The sequence below is a fragment of the Cardiocondyla obscurior genome, linkage group LG18 (assembly GCF_019399895.1).
Source record: "Cardiocondyla obscurior isolate alpha-2009 linkage group LG18, Cobs3.1, whole genome shotgun sequence".
Classification (NCBI taxonomy): Eukaryota; Metazoa; Arthropoda; class Insecta; order Hymenoptera; family Formicidae; genus Cardiocondyla; species Cardiocondyla obscurior.
In genome coordinates this window covers 567,715-590,864 of record NC_091881.1, presented here as the reverse complement: position 1 = coordinate 590,864, position 23,150 = coordinate 567,715, and the positions used below count along the sequence as shown (strand labels likewise).

General features: G+C 39.2%; 1 protein-coding gene and 1 pseudogene across 15 annotated transcripts in view; both read left to right on the top strand.

Annotated features, from left to right (window-relative positions):
• Nucleotides 1–23,150, top strand: part of LOC139109532 (uncharacterized) — a 174,378-nt gene that overhangs the window by 20,439 nt on the left and 130,789 nt on the right. The window lies entirely within an intron of this gene.
• Nucleotides 6,163–23,150, top strand: part of LOC139109584 (protein lingerer-like) — a 33,198-nt pseudogene continuing 16,210 nt past the window's right edge.

Genomic DNA, 23,150 nt, shown 5'->3' with positions numbered 1-23,150 from the left:
GCGATGCATCGAATCGCCTACACGGAAGAAAGCTTCGCGCAAAATACGCTGTTGATAATAATGTTGCGTCACACGTGGCGTATAACGTTACAATTAACGATACTTTAAAACAATTTACAAGTTGCGCTAAAGTAAATTGCAAGTTTGTTTATTGCGCGCAAAGTAATTACGTTTTTTAATCGCGATTCTCATTAATTTCTTCGTATAAGTATTTGAAATTTAATGCAAAATGTATCTACGTATATACAATTGCCTGTAAGTTCCTAATCGTTTAATTGAGCAACTCGTTCGTGACAAATTGTCTGATAAATTTTAAAATGGCCATTGTTGTCCCGAGAGTGCTTTTTACCTTTTCACTTTGTAAATGAGGGCAGCGAGGAAGAAAAATAGCTGCGTAAGAAAACAAAACGTTGCAAAGAACGGGACTCGGTCTCTATTTGTTTCTACTCTGATCTCATCTTCACGGTCATTCATGTAAAATCCACGATGCTGCCTTGCTGCATTGCATTAAAATTTTATACCTACGAGAGTACACTTACAGCAAGTGTGCGCCGCTCGTCACACAAAATCTTGTTGTCTGACGGGGATGTTCCTTTTGATTCTTCTTAAAGTTTACGCGACGAGCTAAAATAGCATTGCATTTAAAACTTCCTGGCTAAGCTCACTAAAAACTTCGCTCGTTGAAAACATAAAAAATATTACAATGTACATTTATAATTACAATATATTACATTACAATAAGAACGCGATATGATGAATAATCGTATTACAATTTTAGTAGCACACGCATGAAAGTGAGCGTACGTTTATGAGGACTATTAAAATTAGCGAAAGGGAATTTCTTCTTTATACGATCGAGTGGGTTCAATGCTCTCTTTACGTTATTTTACCATCAAGTGATAGGGTGAAGATCGTAAATGATGATCGAGCTCTTTCAGCATTTATTTACGAAAGGTCGAAAGAGCGCGCGTGAGATTTTCTCTTTATTCTTAGCCCGCACGAGCGTCGGTTTCGTCAGATCTTATCTCATTTTCTATCTCCGAGACGAAGCGACGAAAAATCGGGGATCAAAAGACGACGGGCGAGGACATTATCCTTCTTTTAATGCCACTTCAACGCCGAATTGGCGCACAAGCGCTTTCCGGGGACAAAAGAATTCTTGATAGGAGGAGGGAAGGGGGAGAAGGTAGAGAATAGTTTGCCGAATTTCCACGCGCTCGTTGCACGGTGCAATATCTATGCAGATTAACCGACCCACAGATGCAGATTTGAATGTTCGATGTTTGGAATTGAGAGTCATTCCGACGCATCCCGGCCTCATAACAGAGGCAAAACAACCAACCGGCTATCTGGCGTACTAGTTTTATCATTAATTATGTCGTTATAGTTAGGTATAACCACGTTTACGATAAATAATTGCTGTAATTAATTCTTGCGCGCGTCTATTGATCTATCGGCTAAGCAATAGACATGCTCGTTATGTCATGGGACTGAGAAGAGTATATTGATACGTAAAATCGACACGTTTCCCAAGAGAAAAAACAATCGTAACAATCGTTATTGTAAACTGTTTAATATTTTTTTTTTAGAGTTATTGACACGTCTCGCGAAAATTCATATTTGATCTGTAGGGCCATCCAGCAAATTTGACAATTAAATTTCAATATAGTATAATCTGAAATACGGATTTTAATTAATACATTCTTAATTTTAGAAGTAATTAATAAATCGATTTCAAAAATAATTTTTAAAAATTAAATTTGTGCAATATTTATTTAATATCAAAATTAATTCCTTTGTAGCGATTGTTAATTCGGGAATTAAAAATTATTTAGAGTGCAAGCTCAAAATTATCTTTTCCGTGAAACATGTTCCTTGACAGAGCATGCTTTCTTTATTCTTATTCCATTTTCCCGCGCGCCGTTTCATCCCTTCGCGGGCTCGCGTTGCGACCGCACACCATCAGGCGAGAAATTACGCCCTTCCGCGCCCTTTATTGCATGGTGCGTGTCACGGGCTGCGTACGTACATCCGGGGGGTCGCTGGAGGCTCGCGGGAACGGTCGAATGTTTTCTATCCGGTCAGTACCGTTTGGGAGAGAGAGGATGCGGGCTTAGAGGGTGGGCGTTCGGGATCGATCCTCGACTCCATTCCCGTGACGTCACGCGAAAGGAAGATAGAAGGAGAGAGGAAGACGCCGGGAAGGATCGCGAATGGGAGGTACGGGGATGGTGTTAGCCGGGACTTTCCGGGCGTCCCAGCGACGTATCGCTCTTCTGATGGTGCCGCCACTGCCGTTGCTGCTGCGGCCGCTGCAGGTGCACCGACGTGTGAAACGACGTGTAGCCGGCGCGGCAATCGTGGTGGTGGTGGTCGTCGTGGTGGTGATTTGTACCTCATCGTTTCTCACGTTCGCCTCTCTCGAACGACGGGCGTCTTTTTCGAAAAGTACTGATCGATCGCGACCTTCGTCGTGGTGAGCCGTCGCGGGTGAGAAGTACGCGTCACTCGTCTCGTAGATAAGTCGCGGTGACATAGTCTCGGCTGATATATCTGAGGGAGGATACCCGCCGGGTCCTCGAGAGTACAACCCTCGCCGGTGGTAGTGGTGGTGCTAGTGCTGCTGCCGCCGCCGCCGCCGCCGCTACGTTCTGCATCCCCGTTCACCGCGTTCCCGTGAAACGACGTGTAGGTAATCGCAGTCGGCCGTGGTAGTGTGGTGTCCCGTCTTTCAAGTTCGTCCCCCTTCGAACGTCTAGCCGGTGAACCATCGACCGTGATCCTCGTAAACGTAAGGGACCGTCGCTAGATTTGTCGTAATTATCGGGGTGCCTAATTGCGACAATAAACCGGTCAAATGTTGTGCCGACCATCTTGATTGCGGTCCCGTTGCGGCACAGTGCGGAGCAACGTGCGGGCCGGTCCCTGTTTTCTCCACCTTCCGATTGTTAGTATTAGTTTCCTCGACGCGAGGAGGTTCTGGTCGATATGCGAGACTCGCGGATTAGGTCTAAGGTTGTTAAGGTGCGAACGATGCGGGCGATGTCCTCTGTCTTCCGTGACAATCGTATTTGCGCATCGTATCGATTAATGGTTTCGAATATCCTTGGAAGAAAATGGAGAACGGAACGTCGCCGGTAGTGTCCATGCTGTACGATGAAGGTAGCAATATGGTGAACCACCGAGTGCCTTGACCTCGATGCGGTCACCGTCCGCGTGCGGAGTAACACGTAGCCAGTATCTTCCACTACGACATACTTCTTGTTTAACATAATCCTTAGAAAAGTTTTCGGTATTTATTATGAATGGGTACAATATAGGGCGTATATATAATCCACAAAATAATCTGTTGCCTCGCTGTTATACCGACGCGAATGCGCTATTACTTTCGCAATCGAGTAAAAAGAACGTTTTATTATTACATAAAAAGATATTATTTCCGGAGGTGTGATGAGGGTAACCGTAATTTATCTTATTCTTCGCAGACAGGGCGTGAAAACTAAAAAAAGTAACAACTTATTTTCTAATTGTATAAGTAAGCTTTGTTCTTAAGTATTATGAGCGATACATTTAATAACTACGAAAAAAAAAGTAAAAAAACATAGTAAAAAAAGAACAAGAATTTATTTCAAAAAATTAATTTTTACAAATTAAAATATAATTAAATTAAATCGACCGTCTAATAATAATCGCGTTTAACGTTAACGAAACGTAACTTGAGAGCACAGTCACGAGCCAGTTTTTCCGTTCGAATTTTTCCAAAAATTCGCATTTCGACGCGCTTAAAATTCTCGTAGCTAGATACAATCCAATTCGATCATAAAGTAAGTTTCGCGGGCGGCTCATAAATCAAGATCAACGAATCGCAGGAAAGTGGTCTCGGTGAGAGATGAACGACCAAAGGGGTATTGCCAATCGAATGATTCGCGAATCTCTTTGCCGTGGTATTTGCTTGCTCGTTCGCTCGCTCGCTCGCTCGTTCGTCCGGTGACGAGATATCGAAAGGCAATAACTGCGCGAACTGAAATAACGGTTCATTTGGCGATATACGAGCGAGCAATCGCATCGATCCGCGAATCCAATTAATTACCGTTTTATCAAGGAAGCAAAAGATCCAATTAGTCGGGTTAATTAACCGGCACGCAACACCCAGTACTCTATTCGCTTTTCGGAGATCGTCGGTTTGCGTGACATTTAATTCAAAGGTGGGCCGCTTCTTCAGAGGCGTGTAAGCGGCATCAATAATGGTCGTCTTTCATTCTGAAGTCTCGTTGATAGTTCTCACTTCGACGATATTGAATAATTTGCACGATTATTGCGGGATTTTTTTTTTTTTAATTTTTTATAATTTTTTTTATTTTTTTATTTTTTTTAAAGAAAAAGAACGCGAGTTTCCATTTTGCCGGTTAAAACGCATTCATAAAAGCAGTCCGTTAAATTTGCCGGTTTGCGCTTTTCAGTTTGATCCGCTTTGATATGGTAAAAGCCAATAGGCGAAATTTCCATTAAAGCGATTTCTGTAGCCAGCAATGTTACGTGAATTATTAGTTTGAAATTATGCTTGGCGTAATGTTATTTTAGCTCGCGTTGCTATTAATGAGAACGTTACCTATTAATTAACTGTGACCTTTCATCTTATCGCGATCGTGTGAAACAATGAATCTCATGGCTGCATAAAGTTTGCGTCTCGATGGTAAAATCAGTAGTGGAAAATTAAATCTTATAACGCAAAAGCTACTTACGTGTTCTTTTAAGTCGATACATTTTATCGTTTAGCTTCTTCGATTTGTCGGGGAAAGATGAAAAATGTCTGAGGTTTGGCGTGGTTGCTGCGTCGCGGGCCGCTCTTTTAATATTGAGCGATGATAAATGACATCTAATTAACACAGTCGATGCCTTTGGCAAATTGTGATAGAATGACGTAGGAGGGTTCGTAGTCGGTAATAAAAATCATAAATCCTGAGACGGGGCTTGTTGTAGTCGGAGAAGTAGCGCGCGCTGTATCTTCATCGTTTTTGGCGTACTATCCATCATCGCTGTCTCTTGCAAACGTTCGTGGTTCCATTTCGAAGCGCTAGCGAGCGCGTGAAGGGATGGACGAAGTTGTCTCGCGATGGCCTTAAACGAAGGGCCGCCGTCACTTTGATTCGCTGATCCAGTTCGTAAGTTTGTACAGCCGTTTTCGTAAAATACTCCGCGACCGAAAGATGGCGAAGTTAGTGGCGCCGAGACGCTGCGGCGACAATCGCGAATTCCTCTCGAAATCAGCTATCGTCTTGATAGGATCCAACCCATCCGTGGAGTTGCGTTTCGTACCACGGAATTTCCGTTCTCCACAATGACCCTCCTTCATTTGTTAACATCGTCGATAAGATTTCTTTCGCTTTGAACGCGGGTTCTTTCGTCTTTCTCGATAATAAAAGAAGCGAACGTACTAGGGAGAGATTGAATTTCTCGGATACCTTTGCCATTTTCGGAATTCTTTATAAGATAGATAATTAAAGATATCGTTTGATTGTGAAGTTAGAGATGGTTCGCCGTTCGATTAGGCATTGCTTTAGTTAGCAGCATCGCACGATGCAGACGAGAATTCAGATTGTTAAAGTGCTTGAGAACATTCTTAACGACCACAGTTAGAAGTATAAATTTATTTTATCAAAGTCAGCGACTATTTTCATGATAAATTAAGAATACAAATTTTGTGTCAAATATTCATCATAAATATAATTAATTTTTAAAATAATTGATTAAAATTAAATAACTGTAGTCATTAATGAAATATTAACTTTTTGCACTTTCGCGATCAGGGCACGACGTGTCTTTCAGATAGGACTCTCGCCAGCTTGGACTTAACAGTTTGGATTAAGTCGCGTTTGCGAGTTATTTTCGTCTCGTCGCCGATTTCGCGCGGAGACGATAGAGGCGGAACGCATCTCATTTGTCGATGATGGACGACGTAACGAGGCGGCGCGATCGCGCGGCGGTGCGACGTACGTCCGTCGTTTCTATGCACCCGCAGCATCAGACGATGCATCTCGTGCGGCTACGCGCCACCTGCGGTTTGTGAACGTGCGCGGTGCGTCCAGCCGCGCGACAAACGCCCGCGCCGTTTTCGCGCCCGATGACGCTGCCCTTGAGACGCTGAGAAGGAAGCTGCGGAAAATGTTTGGACCCTGGAAGAGCAAGGACAAGAGTTCGAGCAAGAGCTCGTCCAGCAGCGGCGGCGCTGGTAAGAAGAAGCGCAAGTTCGGCAGAGAAGGTAAGAACCGCCGGTGTCGACATTCGGTCCCTTCGAACGTAAAATATTCCGCAATCGGCGATCTTGAATCTCGTGCTAAACCTTTCGCGAATATAGAATCGATAATTTCTTTAGTCAGGAAAGAACGCTTGGTTTCTGGCAAAAAAAAAACAGAAAAAAGAAGAATTTTAGACGTTTCAAAGTTATAGGTAGTTGGAGCTAAGAACGAAGAAATTTTTTAATTTTTACTACCCGAGTTTCGCGAAAAGCGAATTATTAAAGCATACTTTTTCATGGAATGGAAAGCAGGAAATTTTTTAAAGATGTTGCCTCGGTAGAATTTTAGCTTAAAATGTTTCATTATTAATTAATGATTGAAAGTAAAGAAATGCGAATTTTCGATAAAATATTAGTTTTTAAATCTGAAAAATTATTTTTAAATCAAATCATAAATTAAAGTTATTTGGTTATGGTAATTTTAAATGTCAAAAGATCAGAAGTTCTGAGTATTTTTAGCGAGATGTGGGTGGCTCTATTCCGTGCAATTTGCACTAGATCTATGTGGAAATACTTGTAATTTATTTCAAGCTCTCGTAAACTGACGTAATACGAGAGCTTACTTAAAATGAGTGCTGCTTATCTTTTTCGCGGTAAGACGTTCTTTAGAAAAGATAAAGTAGGTGATTTTTTCGCTACAATAACGGAGCTTATGTCAAGACAGCTAGAGTTCTTATTGCCAATTAAGCGCTTAATTGGCTTACTTGCGTTATTTTAAATTAAAGTAGAAAATGTATTTATTAATTATTTATGTAACTCACGAGAGTTAAAAGATTGTAAAAATTTTTAGCTCTTATTTAAATGTGAATTTTTGATCACAAGTTTTTTTTTTTTATTTTTTTCCATAAGTTACTTCTTATAGAAGTTAAAATGCTCGGAAAGAAAAGAGGTAATTTGAATGATTTTTCTCTTCGCACGATTTTTCTTTCCCGATAAATGTTTGCTTCTTCTATTCCTTTTTAAATTCTGGAATTGCTTGATTTTCTTCTCCATTCAGCTGCAGAGATTAACGTTGTTATTACGTTTAATATTGCTGTAGAATCCCGTGTTTCTTCTGTTATCACACTGAAATTGCTTGTCCACGTAATTTTAAATTGCTCGCTCTTTCTTCTTTCCTCTTTCATTTTTCGTTTAACTTGGCGCGAAGGGACTTGCAAGTGCCGTGTGATTCGCAAAGGCAACCTCGCCTATCAGCTGTCCGTACAGCTCTGCCGATATATTAACGATTATGCGCGGCGAACGATGGAAAGCGCTGGTAACAGAGGCAGCCATCGGGTGCTGACGACTTCATCGATTTTCGATAGGCGATTCTTTCATGAAACGACAGGGTCGAGATCGTTCAGAGTCTGAGGAACACGGCGGTAGATGGGGGAGCCATTTCTCTCCGTGACCTGACATTAATTAAAAATCGGGCGGGCGCCAACGTCTTTGATGGCAACTGAAAATCCGTCCTGTCCGCGATTCCCTTCGATTTCTCTTTATTTCCTTCGAAAAACGTCGAAGGCAGACGGAGGCACTTCGCTTTTCTGAAAGAATTCGGAAAAGTTTCTTAGAGATCATAGTAGTTTATTTAACGTGTTTTTTTTTTTTTTCTCCTCGAGAAACAGAGTTAATTAACAAAAGTACCGTAAGTGTGTAACAACGTTAATTACACTTTTAATATTATTTCTATATACTAGGATTGGAAAATTAAGCGCGAAAAATGTTTTTTCTCTTTTAAAGCACCTCTTTCTCTCGTATAGCGTGATATTCGCAACATGCTCGCGCCGCTACGTTAAAGCTACCGTAAGTGGTTGTATCTCATTATAATCGTTGTTAAGGTGGATCGACGTCGACTAGTGAAAAGTTCCGAACTTGTTTGTCTTGTAGGTCATTACGGTTTGAGCCAATACTTCGAGTTACGAGTTTGGAAGTTTCCGAGAGACAGTGAGACAAGTTCGAAAGACCAAATGGATGTATAGCGCTGTCAGTGTCGCGGGAATTGTCGAACCATTTTAATAGTTAAAGATAAAAGAAACCAAGTTACACTCGCTACGTATTTACAGTCGCGCTCCATCCAAGGAACTCAGTCGAAACTGAGAAACTAAGACGCGATACTCGAGATACGTGATACGGTTTAACAAACAGATCTTGAAAGTCTATTCGATATTCACCGTCATATTTACATATCGCGATTCGATGGATACGTCGGCGATATGCGTACAGGAATACTAAATTTTAAAGTTCATTTGCGGAAAAAAATTTTTATCTACGTTTTGATTGGATATATTTTAATATTTTTATAATCTTTTTACAAATACGTAATATTTGCTTTAAATTAATTATTTTCTGGTAATTCCACACAAAGAAAAAAAAAAAAATAGGAGTTGAATGAGGGAAAAAGTTTTGTCTTCCTCAAAATTCTGCAGCTCTTCTATATTCTCCCTGAATGTTATACTCTCTTGTGGCTCGCATTATTTCGTTTCCTGCCGTTCCCTGTCCGCTCCTACCCTTGTAACGCTTTATAATGATCCTGAATTAGAGACGTGCTAGCGCAATAAATGTTAGACGTAGTGCATCAAAATGTCGTCCGTCGACGTGAATAATAGCCGGCCGTGTAACATCGTGCTGCTACGCCAAGTCCGTTTTACATCTTGCTAACGCTCTAAGCGGCGTTTGTACATATTATTAACGCGCTGTTTATGACAACGTTAACGCGAGAGCAAAATTATTCTTATTTTGATGCTATTTAAGAGGAATAACACGTAATTTTATGACATTGTCGATGGTGCAATGATAAGATTCTAGTTGAGCGCGATAGAATTATCTTTTTTTTCGCAGATCTTGTCACGTTTTAATAAAGTCTACAACTGTAAGAATGCCCTCGATATAAAATTATTACACTATTTAATTATTACAAATTTAATATCAAATTTGTAATAACTTTAACCCACAGTTGTATTACACTGTATTAATTTCACACAACTGCTTAATCCTCCCACGATCAAACTTATAATCCTTGGCCGTTGAGTGCTTGTTAGATATCGCAGAAGTACGAGTGCTTCTTTTAAGTTAGTCAATCCTACTCGACCTGATAAATTCAAGAAGCAACGTTTCTCGAATCTAAGTTTAATGGTTCTTACAGGGAAAAAAAAAAAAGAAAAAAAAATGGTTATCAATATCATTGAGATTTTTCTTGTTTTTTGCATTCTGTGCTCACTTATCTCTTTCATTATTTTTATTGCGCTTTTTATATTTTTGTACTTCATTACTCGGATTCAATTAGCGTAATTTTGAGCGTTGGTTAAATCTGCACGGTTAGCAGATGGAATTGTTCACATCGAGAACTGTTACATAAAGTTAACGACGAAAAAAATTGATTACTGTTACAAAATAGCCGCCGGGAAATAAATTAAACCAATAACATCGAAATATTTGCAATAATAAATTATTAAGTATTTTGGACAGATTTTTAATTAAAATTATTAATTATTAAGAGTGTCTTTGTTGATTTTTAAAATTCATAATGTAAAATTGAAATCGCGTAGATATTATTTATTTCAGTAACTTTTGCAATTAGCTTGAATTGCATATAAATGTTTTATACATGAATATAATTATGTTTACTTGGAGATAAAATTTACTCGATACACTGGATTATTAAATTACTTCGTAGGTATATTTATCATAAATCTGTTTACGCTTTACATAAAAGATTATAATCGCGATGGAAACCGGAGGTCGCAGGACGAGAGGATCAGATTTCCTAAAGTTGAATGACGTGATATGGTTCTCATCTCTTCCTTTTAAATTTGATCTCGGAAAAGCGGTAGATAAACTTATAAGTTTACGAGAAAAGTACATTCGGCGCTTTGAATCCGTAAAAACAAAAAGGACGAAAGAGAAAAGTTTCTTTTTCAAAGTACCGAAACAAGAAAAATGTCGAGGTTCTGATCTTTTGCGCGAATAAGTAAATTCAAACACTTTGTATCTAAATTCTAAAGTATCACGTTATACAAAAGTGCAGATAACAATTTTTTTCTTTTCTTTTTTTTTCTTCTTTCGAATGTGTAAAAAGAAGACTCGATTTTAAAAAGCACGCTTTCGACTACAGATAATAGACTTCTCTGGAAGTGAGAGGAAAGATTAATTTCAGTGACATCGAAGGGAGAGAACAACGGCCAGGATACGTTAACGTAGAAATAACTCACATTACGACAGTTCGTTCGCGCGGTAAAAAAAAGCTCGCAGTTAGCAACTAGAGACAAAAGGATGAAACGGCATTTTAGTACGTCCCACGACAATTATTATTGTCCTACATCGTAAACCGATGGAAAAGCGGAACGGTGATGATCTGCGAAATAAAACAAATCGAAGAGAAAAATGAGGAAATATATCGAAACGCTTTGTCAAGGAAAATTTGCGGTTAAATTGTCTCGTATCGACGTATCGCGCTTATCGCGTATATTTTATGGCTTTGAAATATGACTCGATAAAGTATCTAATTTTTTCACTTTGATATCCAATCGTTATCTGTTGAACTTGCTCTAAAATTTTTGTGGGCAAAAAGAACATAAACGCAAATGAAAATATTCTCGCAATCTCTTTACGAGCTAATAAATTTTGTAATACAAAATTGATGAGACAAGATATATTTTTTTCTTTTAAGTAACAATTACATTTTTTGTTTTTCCGCGTGGATCATAAAAGCCATTATAATTTTTACATTTTTCTATCTCACTTTTGTATCTTATACGTCTGATTTATGCACTTGATTCGCTTCAATGACTTCATTTGCTTTTAATAAGCTACATGGAGTAACAAGTTTAATTTTCTTTTTTTTTTCTTTTTTTTTTTTGCTGTTTAAAAACGTTTGCCGTTATTGTGCATCATAGCGAGGCGAAGCGAAATGAGAATAAAATGGGGGAATATTCCAAAGCCGCAACAAACGTTATCGCGTCTCGTATCCGTTCGCCGGACGGCGAAATGGGCGGCTCGTGGGAGTAAGACTAGAAATTCGTGCGAGGCAACGAAAGGGTAGTGCGAGGGATAAAGCGGTGCGCCTTTACCTGTCTACCACCTAGGATATGCATCTCGACGGGCAGATAGGCAATGCACCACGGCTACACCCCATGAGGGCTGCAGCACGCTTGCGCGCAGGTTGCGCGCACTCCGTTCTCCACCCCTGCCCCCCTTTCTTCGCCACCTCACCGTCACCCTCTCCTTCTCTTTTTCCTCTCTCTCTCTGTCTCTTTCTCTCTCTCTCTCTCGTTCCCTCCGTCTCTCGCAACGGCCTGTTCTCAGTTTGTGTCCCGGGTGTGTGCACACACCCCGTACTACAGTCGCACAGAGCGGCGTCCTCCATTCGGTGTGCCCACCCTGTTCCACCCTGCCGGTCGCGGGCAGTGGTCCTCGTGAGAGCAGTTAGGTCGTATCGTCCTGCCGCGTAACACCGGCCGCGGTGAAGGACCTCGGCGTTCGCGAAATCGCATTACCGACTTCCGAAGTTGTTTTCCCAACGACCATTGACTCGCCGACGTGTATCCGTGACGTAAATAAAAGAAAAAAAAAAAAAAACTTAAGGAGTAAAGGGTTACAGTTGTGCGAGAGGTTGTTGACTGAATCGATAAATTAATTTAAAAGCTCGAGGAGAGAGTAAACACGAAAGCAAGGAAGGGACGAGTGATTTAATCTAAGATACGAAAAGCAAACGTATTAGAAGTAGTAAAAGATATGTAAGAATAAAGGGAAAGAAAAGATAATTCTAAATAATAACGAATAATTCTAAAAGGACCAAGAAAAAGAGCAGCAAATTTTGGTAAAATTAAAAAATTGTGAATTAAGTTGTGAAAAGTGATAGAATATTCGTTGCTTTAAAGTAAATTTAGTGTGGATCGATAATAATAAAGAATAAATAATAAATAGCATTTTTGAAAAATAGAAAAAAAAATTTTATGAACTAATTAACTCTATTAACATATTTTATTTTATTGAAATATTAATTGGTACAAAATAAAAATCGCGTATATAAACATAAAATACTAAAGATTCGCTCGCACTGTGATATTCCTTTCCGCACCGAAGATTATAAGTTTATTACTGATAAATCCTAGTCTTTCTCATTATTATTTCCATTTTATTACTAAAATAAAAGAATTTAAAAAAACAAAAAAGACAAAAAAAAAACTGCTGCGCATCGTAGATCGAAGATCGATTGAAGAGAACGCTTTGAATTAGGAAAACAGCACGTTCGGGAAAAGGAGTGAATTTCATTTCGAATCGAGAATCATTCGTGACAGAATTACATTACATTACCGTAAGAAGAAAAGCGAAGGCGCTAGAGAATGACAAATAATCAGCGCAATCGCGGGAGCGAGGAAAATGCTTTCCCAATATAGAAACTCGAAGGGGACCAATCGACGATCTCGAATAGGAAAAGAGGAGCAGCTGGACCGTTAATAAATTTAGTGTCTCATTCATATGGATGAAGAGCGGGGATCGATGAAGATGATCGCCGCCGTTCGTCAACCGGTTGCCCGCCGTAGGCTCACAGATGCCGGTTCTTTTCGATCAGACTGCACCACTAGATTGCACGGTTCTCGACTCTAAAATCCATCCGGGGGTCGAAGTCTTTCAAATTGGATCGATCGTGTGCCAATACGTGCCAAAATCCGCAGAAAACAGGAGCACATATTCGCTCTTAATGGACCGAACATTCGGCGCGTTCCCGGTGGCCGCGCGTTAACTCGTACCCGCTTTAAATACCGAGCACAGGAAAATCGATTTCTCTGGCCAGGCGATTTTTGTGTGTAATTAGCGTGATTTAGGTAGGAGCGCGATTCTCGGACCTCGCAGAGATGCGCATTTTCGTCTGGAGGCATTGCGTGTCGTTGGACGGTAAGAAAGCGATCGCATCATTGATATCTTAGCACGAGAGAGTTTCTGGCTCAATAATGACGATTGGTGGTTTTTTTTTTATTCGGCTGACGTTGAACGTATTTTATATGAGAGTGTATTTGATAGTCATATTAATTGTTAAAAATAATTTTTTTTTTTTTTTTAATTTTTAAAGAGTGAAAGATATTGAATATACGTTACAATATTTGAAAGCAGGCAAAAAGAGAGATTTATTTTATTAAAGCTTGCAGATTTAAGAAGAACGTACATAAAATATAATCCATGTAAATTATACATAGTTCAATATTATTTTTTCATTATATGTGAAATTTATTATACGATAAATCATACAATACGCTGTTAAATAAAAACAGCTCCTAGATTTCGAAACGTTAATTTTTGCAATGAATTCACTGAGAATGCAATTGGCTAGTAATTTTATTAATTTCACTGTAAAAACATTTAAATTAGTATTTCAAAATTTTGCACACGTCATCATTGACCAAAACTTATTCTTTCTTCTTTCTGAAAAAAAAAAGAAACAAAAAAAGGCAATTTGTTAAAAAATATAATAGTTGAAATTGCCGATTTGTTTGTAATAATTTGTAGGTGATTGCTTCAAATTACTAAGACTGCAAAATCACTGACGTTGAGTTACATAAAGTTATGAGTGAACGCTCACCGTTATTATTGTCCAGTTATAATTAGAACATTGAGACGCGTTTTCGAATGCACGATATTTCTTTGCTTTTTTTTCCTCCATTCTTACGTTGAAGCACATCGCGGATCGCGATACCTGCATTTACTTTGCAAGAAACTTGACTGGCACGTCTAAAATGAATGCCGCAAAGTTTGGAAGATTTCAAACTGGGAAAGTTTCTCGTTACGTCGTATGTAAATCGCGTCTTTTCTCGTTCCGTCGTACAGCTTGTTTCCGTTTAGCAAATTTTTTTTCCTCGATGGAACATTGAAAAAACACATGACAGAAATTTTAAGTAAGGAACGGAGACAACGGACTTTGTGATGAAACGATTACGATTTATTCAATTTTCTTTGAGTATGTTTATTTCAATTTTAATCAAAATCCAGTTTTCAATTACTTAATTTTCTCGTCATTGTTTTCTTTAAGTAAGTAATTAAATTTGTAGAAAGTAGAAAGACGCGAGGCACATCCACTACGCGATGAGATATTCAATTAAAACAATCGTAGAAAGATTAATTGCTTTACAAAGAAGAAATGTACGCTTGATTATTAATCAGACTTTGCGATACAAATTTAATTTTAATTAAAATTACAGCTTTCCACTGAATTCTTCCAGACGCTTTATTGTACGCACAGAATTTTCCTTTCTCTCTCTCTCTCTCTCTTTTCGCGCATAAAGATATCACGGCCAAGTGCTCCTTTCCTAAACAGCATGTGGCATGTCGCGAGTACCGCTCTCACCAAGTTTCGCGATATTTTAAGGACTGCTGTCCACTTCACCGTAAAAAGGGCTGAAACATTTGCCTGGGACCCGTCTAGCTGTCCTCGCGAAAATAAGATAATGTGAAGGACAGAAATTTGCATTGTTTTATGAAAGAGTTGAAATAGGTAGCCTCGTACTTTTCGTTCTGTTCTCGGTATTCATGTTCTATGAGCGCCGATTCAATTGCGGTACGCCTTCGTTAATTTTCGCTGATGCAATTAACGATGTCCCAGTCGGTCGCGATGCTAATTAGTACATTTCACCGAAAAGTAAAGCAAGGAAATTTGCTAAATTTTGTTTCGCGATTATTATACCTTTCCGCTCGAAGCGTCATATTCTCGCGTACCCCTGCGACGCGTCACACGTGTTAATTTCGTTCAGGAAATGGGTTTTTCAACAACACCCATATGACGCAGCGCTGCTTGTCAATTTAAATTTTGCATCGATTTACGCGTTCGCGTTACTACGTTTCTACGTTAAAATATGATTTTTTTATTTTCTCTTTTATTTGCCGTTTTAAAATATCATTGTTTTACGTGTCATTTTTTTATTCGCGATACTGTTGAAAAATTTAATACACGTAATGGTCCTCATATATATTTTTGCGTACGGTGCTGGCGTAGAGACGAGACGTAGGCCAGCCATCGTGAAAGAGTTTAACGAGCAAATAATGTCTTACTTCACGATAATGATGCGAGCACACGACGAGCGTGCTCGTAGTACGGAAATTTCCTACGCTATTTTGCAATATCGTGACCTGCTTATTGTACGTTTTCATGCTAACTTTCAAGAGCCGTATCGGTTCGCATTTTTCTTCTCATCCCACGAATATCGATTTACCTCGCGTAAAGATCGTTATTACGATTGAATAAAAATCTCTCGTTACGAAATTATTGACGATATATAAACGCATAAATCGGTGAACGAGTCGAAAACGGGACGAGTACACACGATTACGATAAGCGAGTGATTGTTCAGCATTGTATAATATTTCGTAAATGTACAATGTTATTCATCTCCAAGAGTACCTACGGATATATCAGAGATGCTTACATTTCCCTTAGGAAGAAGGGATCTTATAAATTGATGATGTAGGCCTCAGGGTATGTGTGCAATGAATAAATTGTCTCATGTGGTTATTTTACGACAACGGTAATGCGGATATAGAGATGCACTTTCTGCTACACGAACAGCCGTTTATAGTTTACCATCACGTTGACCCAGTTACGGAAAATGTGTTTTGATCCCGATAGTTATCGTATTATTTTACTTCGTGTCCGCGAAATATAAAAATCGTCGAGAATCTTTCTAACAATCCTAAAGTCGCGGATTGATAAAAAAAAAATCTTTACTTTAATCGTCTGTATTTTATAAATAACATAAAAAGACCATTGTTTTTATATTAAATAACTCGAACGTATTTCTTGCGTTCTCGGTAATTAGTTAAATTAATATTGCAAATTATTAGCTTATGTCAGTAAATAATTTAATAAAATATTTATCCTCGTCAATTAATGTGATAAATATGTACATTGGCAGGCAGATACGGCGCTTGCTGCACCGACAGCATTTAGCGAACGTAACTTTAAAGTCGTATGCGTCGATTTTCACATGTGCAGCATATATGTACCGCGCCGGCCGGTTGCCGATGACTGATTTTCGCGCGTTCTCTCATTCCTTGCCTCTATCGCCTAGAATTACGTACGGTAGCTCCCTGTCGCCGCAGAAAACCTCATATCTACTTTTCGGTGTACAATATAAATACATATAATCAATATAATGGACATTTATATTTTTTAATCGCAATAACGGTGTCATTATCGTCAGTCGCGAAATATCTCTCTATTTAGCTTAGTTCACGACACGTTTCAGCAAAAGTTCCGCCGTAACGATCCAATTAGATACTCGACACATCGACATAAATCTCCTTGCATATATTCTTTCTTTTCCGATACAGTTTTCTCAGCAATAATTCAGAAGCAAATAACAGGGAAGCACGGACGTGGTGTATAGTTCGCCAACATTTAAGCCTATCTTCGCCTCGCAAGATTAATTTCGACGTTGCTTTCCGCAAGACCGAACTTGCCGCGAAACTTTTGAGATCGCGTAAATAATACATTTACTTCGCGGGGATACATTATGATTCGCGTAAGGTTAATTAGCTAACGTTTCATAATAATAAGTTGTATCGATGATAGACGTGAAAAATTTTAATTGCTGTTGAAATCTCTGTCATTAACCGATCAGTTTTAAAATCGTAATAATAATAATTTCGATTAGGAACATTCGTCAATTATTCCAGTATTCATATTCATATTGTTTTTTCGCGCAATTTTAGTTAAAATGTTTTCTTTCTATTTCATGAAAATTGCAAAGCTTGTATGATACACGCAATGAAAAATATTTATTATTATTCTTTTTTTTTTTTTTTTTTATTTTACATTCGCGATGTAACTAGCAAGTGGTTGATAAAATTCGGGCGCTGCAGACGACGGGAATGCTTTCTATGCCAATTGTGAGTGATCGTTTGTCGTATTCGATGTCGTAGTTATCGTTTGATTGATTTTCAACTGTGGGTTTGGCGATGACCTAATTGCGGTAGGAACTGCCACCGCGATTCGATCTTCCGAGACAATTAAACCACGGATTTTGAGAGGTAGAATGTGGAATATCTCCAAACATATTCCTCCCAATATTGCAAGTATAATAGACTCGTTAATAGGCTACACGCTTAAATGTCGCGCTGTAAAGAAATTAAAAATACGATTCTAATCAATGAAACATAACGCCACTGCGTATTTTCTTGCGTTGTAATATTTTTATGCAATATACAATTTTAGAACGTTCGTCAGTCTCGTGTCCTTTTTATTATTTTACGTGTCTGTGTCTTGCGATTTAATTATGAAAGCTTTATTTATATCTTCGCAATTATTTAGATTTTTAACAGCTGTTTTTATCAGCGAAATACTTACTTTAAGAAAGTGACGATTCCGAAAGTAGAAACAAGTGCGAAAAATATGCCGCGGTAATTGTAAATTGCTATAGCGATTTAAAAGATATCGGTAGGGTTACGTAATGGACCATATGGTTTTATGATACGGAATCGTGGACATATCTTTAAATAGGCTCTCGAAACGTGCGCTAGTGACCTAATTACGATAAGACCCCGGGATGTTTCGACCTTTAGAGATAATTAAATGACTAATTTTATGATTTATGAATTAGTCTGTCCATCTTGGTTTAATAAACTCCGTTTCTGGAGTGCTTATGAAAAAAAGAGATACACGTCGGCGTGTATTTTAAGGTATATTTAAAATCGATCTGGCGGACAAGAAGATGCATTTAAATCATTTAAATATCCTGCAGTAAAATATTTTCTTAAGAAACACCGCTCTCGATAAACTCTAAGAAAGCTTTGAAAGAAGCATCCTATTGCAAGTGCATGATATTGGAATTGCTCTTATTTGTTTCCTTGTTTACGCTCCTCCGGTCCTTTGCCATTCACAAGCGTAACGGCAATATAAGTTAAACGGTAATAGGATTGCGCGAGGATTTTGTGTATGCATAAGCACATTTACATAAGTCCAACTTTCCGTTAGACTTCTTTATTTGTTCTTATAAATAAATGTTTATTAAAATAATTGTCCCTGGGTGGGATTCATAGGCGTTCACGTTGAGCGCGAGATCGTCGCTGGTGATAATGAAAAATGCTAATCATCACTCGAGTTATAAATCACGGGAGACCAACTGCTCATGAATTAAACACAAAAGGCTATCATTTTAATTAAAGGGGGATTTATTTTATTTTATTTTTTTTATTTAAGGTGGACTTGCTTAAATGGAATTTTAATTGTTGGCTTACTTAATTACTGAAATATCCAATATTCAGTCGGCGAGGCAGCAAAAAAAGAAAGAAAGAAAAAAAAAAAAATTTGATAATTCCATCGGGGAATATAATTGATTTTATATTTCTCAAGGGGTCTATATACGTGTTCTCTTATCGGCGATTCTGCTCTGCGAAATATATGTGCGCGCGATCGATGGCCGCTATATCGAGCACGGGATTAAGTTCGGCGAATTAAGTTCGAGGCGATGCACGTTTTACCTTGAAAGTCATCTCCTGGCGAAGCGTTCATCCAAGCCGGCGGCATGCAGACGGCCTTTAAATTGATCTCCTCCGCCGTGACCCACGTCGGTGACCTAATTGCGGCGGCCGTTCGCCGCCGCGTTCCGATCCTTGCGGATAAATTGCGTTCGCCGCGCGGAACCGGGACCCCTAATTCAACCGATGCCTCGGAGGCTTCGTTGAAGTTAATCTATCCGCGTGCTTCTCGCTCGCCACCTGATGGAAAATGCAATGGCGTGAGCGTCCGTGCCGTAAATGTTTTAACAGGCCTGAGTGCCACAGGGGTTACACGAGACGCCCGGCGTGGTGTAGTCTCTTCGCGCCTAACCAGCGGAAAATTTCCCGACGCTTCCGTTTCTACGTACATACGTACAACCTACATCTCTTGATTGCGCTTTCGCCGCTCGATGTTGCTAAAAGTGTCGGCGGTTTTGCGTTACAAATGTCACTAACTTGTCCCGATGTCGTAAGTACGTAAAATTAAGATCGAGAGAAAAAATTATCACGGTCTGCGTATAATATTTTTTATCCGTATAATATTGTTAACAAATCTAAAAAAGGACTGATTTAATTTTATAATTTTTCTTGAAAACATTAATTTTATTTTACTTTATTTTATTTTATTTTTTTATCTTTAATACGTACGCGGTTTAATTACACATAGCGAAGTGTCGCGCATAAAAGGCGAGCTGTATTAGCGGGAAACGAAAGAGAATAAATTAATTGCAACACCGTCAGGAAGAACGGAGCAACCTCAATTTCAAAGCTGATAATTAAATTCGTGCTGCGCATCTCGTCAATTTCCAAGAAAGTCGTCGTCGTAGTCGTCTAAGTTCGTGTTTGCGGGCAGCGTTTCAATGCCGTGAAAGGATTCGATACAACTGGAGTCGCTTTAAGAGACGTGTGTAATCACCGCGCGAAATAAATCGACACGCTGCGAGGGAGTTCGATGGAAAAAGCATTTCGCGACAGTTGTTCGGTAAATTGAAAAAGAGAGGAAAAAGTAGAGAGATAGAGAAAAGGGGGGGGGGAGGAAAATACGGGTTACGAGAGAAACAATTGTCCAACGGTTTCAAAGGCATTATCAGGGCAACGCGATTTCCCCATTTGTTCGCCGCGTCACTTTGCAACGCTACCGCGAGTGCAGCATGCGAGGTGGTCGTCTCAAAAGCGTCTTTTTTCCCCGGCGAAAGTACCGGGAGATAAAGAAATAACGGACGTCACGTCATCGTGCCCGATGAGGACCGTAAGAAGGCCGCGAGACTGTCGTCTTGAAGAAGTGTCTGAATAATTGAGACCCGACCGCGGCATCGCGCCGGTCGATCTAATCGACGATCATTCTACTTCTTTCCCGCGATATGAATCGAAGTCTTTCTCTCACCCTTTCCTTCTCATTCTCTTTTCGTCTTCGTTTTTCGCCCTAGTACCTCGCCGTTGCTTTCGCGCCTCTTTCATCGCGGCACTTTGCAGATATTGCTTTTATTCGGGCGCGCTGATGTTGCCGCTGAGTTTCAGTTTTCAATCCTTTTAACTTCGTACGGAGCGTGACGCGGTATATGAAGATTTAGCACACGCGAGATAGTATAAGATGAAAACGAGCTCGAACCAGCTTGGGCCCCCAGCTACCGAAGAGATTTTAAATGGCTTTCAGAATTGTGTTACGTCCTGCGGAGTTTATTTCTTTCGTTATTCTGAACTTTGTATCTTACCGTAGCTAAGAATTATTCCGCGAAAAGGTATACTAAACGGAGCCTGGCATCTTAAGCTCGGCTTGAAATTTATTATTTTAAGTATACCTGGTGCGCGCCAGTATGCGAGAAAAAAAGACCGGGCGAAGCCGCAATCGAAAGCGGCTTAAGAGAATTTTTACGTGGAACAGAAGGAAACGACGTAACGTATAGCCGGCGCGGATGGGAAGGCGGAAAGAAAGGAGGACGAATGAAGACAAAAGGAAGGCTGGTACCTGGGGCTCGAAGGGCCTTTCCGTCGTCTCGTAAGCTTCCTACTCTTCTGCTCTCTCATCCAAGCGCCGAGCTACGTGCTTAGAACTCCCGAGCAGCAAGTTGGCTGTTCTTTCAGGTTGCTCAGTTTCGTTTCGTTCCGTTCGAATCCCCAAAGGGAGCCAGCTTCTTTCCCGTTCGCGACCTCTACTTCCATTGCTTTCTATGAAAGGCATACATACATATATATATATATATATATATATATATATATATATATATATATATATCTTGTAGTTTAGAAATACGAACTCCCTTCAGTGCATCTCGCGCGATGCACCTCTTCGGGTCGTCGTAAATTTGATAAAAGTGCCATCCTCGTTGACTACACAATGCGGAAAACCGTGTTGGCACACTGCAGTGAGTATTTCCACGTGTGCGAAATGATACGGCTCTTATTGCGCGACATATTTTAATTACAACTTAAAGTTTGAGTTCGAAAAGTTCGTTTATTTGGGTCTAGAGCGGTTCTACGTAATTTCAAACCTACAGCCGGCATTGTGTATTACAAATTTGCAACACGAAATGAAACTCAGAAACTACTTTCGGCGCAATTAATACGATACGCGCGGTAAACTGATTCTTAATACAATTTAGATGAAGTTAGCGATTTAAATTTTTAATCGGTATCGGTGTACCCACACTTCTTTCCTTCTTATCAAAGTAATATAGCTAAAAATGTGAATATAAAATTCAATAAAAAGTTTTTTAAGAAATGGACGAAATAAAACACGTTAACGTCGGATAAAACCAATACCACGGCGAATCAACGTAGCGCGAGATATGCCGAAGATTTATTGTCGATTTTCTCGTGGATAAAGATAGTGGGTGATGCACCTATCCGAACCGCAGAGAACGAGATGGAGTCAGACGTGTGTTAAATCCGAGCCAGGAAGGCAGTCAATTTTGTTAAAATATCGACGGGAAACATGAAAAATATTGCAATCAAGGAACGAGTTATATTGGAGCTACTTTATATCGATAAGCTTTCTAATTAATTTAGTTTCTCCTGTGATCTTTTTAAATCCCGACTTTTCTTGCGAACTGTCGATAACTTAAAGAAAAAAATTTTTATTTCTAAAAAGTTCTTTTTTTTTTTTTAATAAAATAAAATTAAAATTATTTTTTATTTAATTTTTATTTAACTACTTGATATTCAATAACTTTCGCACAAAGACCATATTTTGATAATGGCGTATACCAATTTTAATTTAATGTATTACACGATATTTTAATTATTCGTTAAATTACTCGTGATGGAAGCGTCGTATGTTTATGCGGCATCAAGTAGCGTGACAGTATGATTAATCCGTAAGTATAACTGACCTGAAATAATAAATATTGACGGACTCATTGAAGATTCTGAAAGCATCGGTAGATACTAATGAAATGTAGAGCATTTTAATGTGCACAATATGCGTTTGAAATGCACGCTACATTACAGTAATGGATGCAATATGCCGTCCACAATTTAATGACGTGACGTCCACAATATTATATAGTCGCTAACCTGATTTTCGCGATTACACGTTAAGCGATTACAGCAGCTCATCGACTAATCGAAAGGTCATGCAAACACGATGTATTTATAACGTGCATCGGACGCATTAAAGCTTACGCATTGATTTTTAATTACGTTGTACATTAACATCATCGATAATGTGAAAACTTGTCAAATTTTTATGAGTCACGTTCACGAGGGATTCGGTGTTATCTGTAATTAGGACGAATAGAGAAATATCATACCGCATCAATTTTTTTTTTTTTTTAACGTTCGTACTGTCTTTGAAATAAAATTTGTCGTGTGCAAGAAGCGCTTGTAGATGAACGCGGATTAAAGTCCTCGATGTCTTTCCACGGTCGCTTATCGTTAATTAATAAAATTTCAAAAACTTGATAAGCGGAACGTGGACTATCTTTCGCGTGAATTACAAAGCTTTTTGAAGATAAAATAAAGAAATGCCGATAAGCTTGAATGACGTGTCGGGAGGGCTTTGTAACCACGGGCGGCAAGCAGCGAGCTGCGATATCGACGTTGGCGCTCGCAGAAACTCCGTTCCTTCCTCAGTAAAGACTGGGCCGGGCTTACCATTCGCATGTCTGTTCCACTTACCCTGCTGTGAAACGTGCCTCGGATAAAACGCGCCTCGAATCGGTACTGCTTCGCTCATGCAAACATCGGTATCAATATTTGTGCAGCTAGCTCTCGCAAGATACGAGATTTCAATTTTTGTGAAAAAACACTCGTGTCGCATGTAAAAAAATCTGTTGCGAAATAAATTTTACCGGCGCGTGAAGCATTCTCAGAGACCGTCGAAATGTGCGCTTGACAGTAAAATCTACATCACGCTCTGTAATTTAACAATTGCATCGCGTTAAAATTAATT